Consider the following 6,000-nt stretch of genomic DNA (forward strand, 5'->3'; position numbering starts at 1 on the left):
GTGCATGGGGCATGCATGGGATGTGCATGGGGCATGCATGGGGCGTGCATGGGGCATGCATGGGGCGTGCATGGGGCGTGCATGGGGCATGCATGGGATGTGCATGGGGCGTGCATGGGGCATGCATGGGGCGTGCATGGGGCATGCATAGGGCGTGCATGGGGCGTGCATGGGGCGTGCATGGGGCGTGCATGGGGCATGCATGGGATGTGCACGGGGTGTGCATGGGGCATGCATGGGGCATGCATGGGATGTGCATGGGGCGTGCACGAGCCGTGCATGAGCTGTGCATGAGGCATGCATGAGGTGTGCACGGGGTGTGCATGGGGCGTGCATGAGGTGTGCATGAAGCATGCATGAGGCTTGCATGGGGTATGCATGAGGTGTGTACCTGTAATCCTAGCACTCAGCAAGTAGAGGCCAGAGGCTTAGAAGATCTGAGTCATCCTCAGTTACTTAAAGAGTTTGAGGCATTAAGGCCAGCCTGGGCTACATAAGACTCAAAAACAAGACAAAGGCACAAAGCGAGATATTCAATAGTCGCCAAGGCACAAATGGCCCAGTGTTGAGGGAGGGACAGAGAGAGCAGATTAAAAGGAGGAGTAGAGGCAAAGTTGGAGTGTCAGGGAGATGAGGGGAGTCCAGACGGGGCGGGGGGGTCCCAGAGATGGGGGAGAGAAAGCAGTCACCAGGGGTCCTGGGGCCTCAAGCTTGACCTTGCTTTGCAAACCTGAGTTTTGCTGTCTCTGCCTGAGCATGGGATCGCAGCCAACTGCAGGGTCCTATTACAGGGGCCAGGGCGGTTACCTGGAACCCTGGCTGTTGAGGGGCTGGCCAGGCTGCACTGGAAGAAGGAAGAGGTGGCTATGAAGCTTAGTCTTAGCCAGTTGGTGAGAGCAGCTGCAAAGTGTCCCAATTGTCACGTGGCATTGACCTTAAACGCCCCAAGAAAATGGCCTTGGATGACTTAGTGGGCTGCGGAGGGTTGTAACTGGAACGCTTGCCGCATACAGGTGAATGGGTACCGAGCATGGTGACGTAGCTGTACACACTACACACACCAAGGGAGAAGCTAAGGCCCTGGGACAGAATGCTAGTGGTAATCTAGGAGACAGGACCATCGATGTTTATATTCTTGCAACTTTCCTGTGGAATCGCAACGTCTAAATAAGTTTAGTAAGGGAAGTCCAAACTGTGGATCCAGGGATGGCTCAGTGGCTGAAGTGTGAGGACCGGAGTTCGAATCCTCAGAACCACATAAAGCCAGACTCGGTAGCATGTGTCTATCATCTCGGAACTTTCATGGCAAGATGGGAGGTGGAGACAAAAAGACTACCTGGAAGCCAGCCTGGTGTGTGCTGCAGTGAATACCAAGCTGACTCTGTCACAGACAGAGTGGGAGGGGAGGGGCGGTGCCTGAGATTGTCTTCTGACCTCCGTGTGTGTCTATCCACGCTATCATACACCCCCACACACAAACACACATATACCTACCACATACACACACGTACTCACACACACCACACACACGTACACATGCCCACGCGCACACACATACCACAACACGTACTCACACACATACACACGCGCACACACATACACACACATCATAAACAGCCAACTGGTGGGTGAAGCCCTTGGTATTCCCACCCAGAGAACAGAGCCCCCCTGCGTTACCATGCAGGATTCTCTGCATCCTGTCCCCTTACCCAAGGACCAAGGTTTGTTTACTGAACATCTTGGGATGAACTATGGCCCCCTGGTTTCACTGATTATAAATGTGCTTGTTGTCACCGCAAGGCAATTTGTGTTGACCGTGGCCTGCGGTGACAGTACCACCAACCACGCTCACCACAGCCTTGGGCGGAGAGGGAGGTAGGGGCCAGATAGAAGGCTGCGGAGGTGGCAGAGGCAGGAAGGCAGCCCTGCTACCTACCTGTTTGTCAGCAAGAGAGGAAGCAGGGAAGCGGGGCGTTGCTCAGGGCTGGCTCGTGATGCTGTCTCGTGACACTCCCGGCTGACCTGAGGCCTTCCATTCCTGAAGCAAGCCCTCTGGCCAGACCTTTTTTTTTAAGGGCTTTATTTAAATAAACTTGTTTCACTGCAAGATAAATTCATTATTGTTACACCTAACCTTACAGAAGTGGAGCAAAAGTCACTGCTGAGGGCAGGGCCGAGAGCTCTTAGTCAGGACGCCCTGGGACAGTTATTTAAATGCTCCTGGGCTGTTTAATTGAAGCCTCTTGGTTAGAAAAAATATCGCCAGTAGCGTGACTCTGAGCTGTCTGATAAAAAGCTGTGGCCGGTGCTGCCGGGAGCCACGCTAGGACCCATTCCGCAGCTGCACCACCCTAACAGGAGTTAGGGAATGAGGGTGTCCAAAATGACCCCCAGCAAGCCCCCGAGGGCACGGCAGGGTTCCCTGGCTCCTGAAAGCCTGCCCAGACTCTGAGTAGTATCCCCCAAACTCACCGTCTTCTATGTCCTCTACCCTGCACCCCTCCCCCACACCGTACCCTGGGATTGGTTCAGAGTTGCCAGCCAAGCCCTGCTCCCCCTGAGACTAGGTTCCCATCACTGGGGTGGCCTGGGCAGCCGCCAGCCAAGAGTGTTAATCACTATGGAGTTGCAGGGGACCCAGATAGTCCCCCCATACACATCCCCATTTCTGTGTGGGAACCAAGTGGACCCACCCCTGGGTAAAAGGGTGTCAGCAGGCACCTGTTCGCCCCTTGCTGGGTTCCCAGGCCCCTAGAGCCTCTTGTAATAGTAGCCATTTGCCCTGTAACCAGTGGGTGACCAGGTTTTTAATCTTGGAGACCCCTCAGATACCAGCTGGGAAGTGGGATTTGTCAAATGGGAAGGGAGGGCCTGTCTGTGAATGTCAGAACCGATTTCAGCACAAAGGGGGTATCCTGGAGCAGCGCCCCATCCCCCTAACCTCCCCTGACCTCAAAGCCACTCCGCAGCGTATAATGGAAGCCACAGTTGCCTGAATCTGGAGCGGGAGTTGTTAGCTCAGGTACCGGGCAATTTGAAGCGTTTCTTAGCTTGCCATTCATCCCCTCCTCTCAGCAGTTGTCTGGCAGAGACCACCACTTGCCGCTGAAGAAGCAGGTCTTCTCCCTCACGAGTCAAGAGATCAAAAGCTGTGGACTCCTATTATGTGGCCTCCAGTCAAGCCGCTCTTCTCATGGCCTCTTTACTGGAGGTCATGCTGACTCAGCACTTGCTGTCTGCCCGGCGTGCGTTCTGGCCTTGAAATGCCTGAGCTGACACAGGCTGTGATAATGACCCCGTGACCTCAATCTTCCCAGCGCCAGCGGACACAGGGGGAGAAGATGCAGCCTGGAAGGAAGACCTGGGGCGGGGACCTGAAGCCAGGCCTCTCGTAGACCTTTCTTCCTAGGCTGCCACCACCTTTGAGTGATTACAAGAACGCCTGCGGTCTAAAGCGAAGGAGCAGAGATCCCGCAGGCAGATTCTCAAGTCTCCTCTTTGGCAGTCAGACCCTGACTGTGAACGACTCCCCGATATTATTGCTGCACACTGCTGTGTATGCGCCCCCAAGAAATACTCCAGTCTCGGAGTATTTCTGTTTGCAGTCTTGCAGGGTGTCACCTCTTCTGAGAGCTCGTCCTGGCGTACCTGGTGACCTCCCCCTGGGAGTTAGACTTCATTGCTCCCCACGAAAGTGCGCGCCTCCGGAGGGGTTGCGCCCTCTGCTGGACTCTTCTCTCCTCAGCACTCAAAACAGTGCCCGGCGCAAGCGGCTCGGAGTAGGCGATCCCTTAACCAAAAATGCCAAATCCACATGGCTCTGAAATCAAAAGCCCCTTTTCGATTGGATGTGACAGCTCGTGCTTGCCACCCCAGCATTTGCGGGGCTGATCCACGAGGAATGCTATAAGTGTGAACTACACATTGAGTTTCAGGCCAGCCTGGGCTACAGAGACCCTGTCTCAAAACAAAGCAAACAAACACCAAACCCAATGAAAACAAACAAACCAAAAAATTGTGTGTGCGCCGCGGGGAGTGGGGGCAGGGATGATACTCAGAAAGTTTTCAATTTCAAAGCACTTTAGAGCTTGGGTTTTTAGATCAGAGAAGATAGTCAGTATTGTGTTATGCAAAAAAAAAAAATTAAAATCAGAGAAGCTGTAAAAATACTTCTGGGCAGCCAGCACTTTGGGAAGGGGCACTCAGCGCGTGTCTGTGTAGACTTGCTGAGTGGACAGATGAATGGAGCTGTGATAGCAGCCTCCACAAATCCCCCCAGAAAGCAAAGACCAAGGATGTGGTTCCATTGCTAGCGCACTTCACTAGCGTGCACAGAGCCCTGGGTTCCACCTCTGGCACCACAGGCCCCTGTAATCCCAGTTCTTGTGCTGTGCAGGCAGGAGGATTAATTCAAGACCATCCTTGTTTGTGCTGCGTGAGACTCTGTCTTAAGATACACACTTTACAGAATAACAAACGAGACGCAGAAGGTCACTAATTGCCCCCGATCCTACAGTCTTGCTTTATATTTCTGCATCTCACTGCAGAACAGATCCGGGGCTCTATGGGTCCAAAGTGCTCTGTGGCTCAAGGGAAGGTAAACTGAGCTCCGCCAGGTGCTGACATCCTCAGACCCCCGCTCCAGGCACAACTGACCTGTCCTCTGCCTCTTCCTGTGACCAAAGGGAGCAATGCTGGGATCCCACAGAATCCCCCAGACCAGAGACCCAGATCCTTTCCCTTTCAGGGGAGGTGACCGCCGATTTCAGACACTTGAAAATAAAAGTCAAATTCGAAACAAAACCAACATGTTCTGCCTTAAAATACTGAGAGCCAGGGATGCAATCGGCCTCAATGCCGCGTTTTACTATGAGACAGAATTCAAATTGGGCTGGTTTGGGTTCTGCACACCTCCACACATTGTTTTGGGAATTAAGGGATCAGTTGTATTGGTAATTATGGTTTAGCATTCAATTACCCCCCCAACCCCAGTTGAAAACCGTTAAATTGTCTGTGACAGGGCTTAAATTTAGCCCAGTCTCATGTCCTATGAAGACTTCACGAGTCAATACAAGCCATCCGGAAACCACAAGGTCCCTGTGCCAGCTGGTAATGACCGGTTGGGTTGAGGTTTTTTATCTGGGACAGTGGGACAAGGGACAAGCTGACCCGCAGGGCATTCGTGGGGGGGGGCATTGACCTACAGCACACAGTTCCTAGAGCCTGCCTGGCCTGACTGGTCCTCAACCCAGGTCTCAGCGGGCACCCCAAAAAAATGCCAAGACTCCAACTGATGGGTGGCAACTGACCTGGAGCCTCAAGAAGGAAGCAGCCCTGGGGTCATGAGTAACACATGAGGCTCGAGGACACTGCCATTGAACGCGTCTGTGCCTGAGTCCCTGCTTCGCACTTAATGAGTGAACTAGGAAGGACGACAATGTTAATTAATTAATTTGCTAATTAATTAATTAAATCCATCCATCCATATGTCTGTCTGTCAAGGCTGGAGACGAACCCAGGACCTCGAGAACGATAGGCAAACATTCTAGCTTCGAGGCACATCCCCAGCCCTCGTTTTCCTTTCTGTTTTGAGACAGGATCTCACTGAACTGCCCAGTGAGACTGTACTTGTCATCCCCCTGCCTCAGGATCCCCTGGCCCTGGAATTATAAGCTTGCGACACCAGACCTGGTTCACTTCATTTCTTTCAGCCTCTGTCCCTCTCCTCATCTGAGACGGTGACACCACATACCTCATGCCTCACGTATGTGCTATTCGCCGTGAAGACAACCGAATAAGAACAGTGATGACGGATGTCTGTGGTACCCACGGAACGCGTCAATCACGGGATCATGGGCGTTCATTCGAATGGCATCAGGCAGAGCTCTGCAGGAAGAGAGTGGTGGAAGGGTAGCATGGGTCCCCACTCTGGTCCACTGAAGAGAAGTCACTTGTGCTGGGAAGAGACAAGTCTTAGCACCCACAGGCTTGGGTATACTC

This window comes from Microtus pennsylvanicus, chromosome 11 (assembly GCF_037038515.1).
Source record: "Microtus pennsylvanicus isolate mMicPen1 chromosome 11, mMicPen1.hap1, whole genome shotgun sequence".
In the NCBI taxonomy this organism is placed as follows: Eukaryota; Metazoa; Chordata; class Mammalia; order Rodentia; family Cricetidae; genus Microtus; species Microtus pennsylvanicus.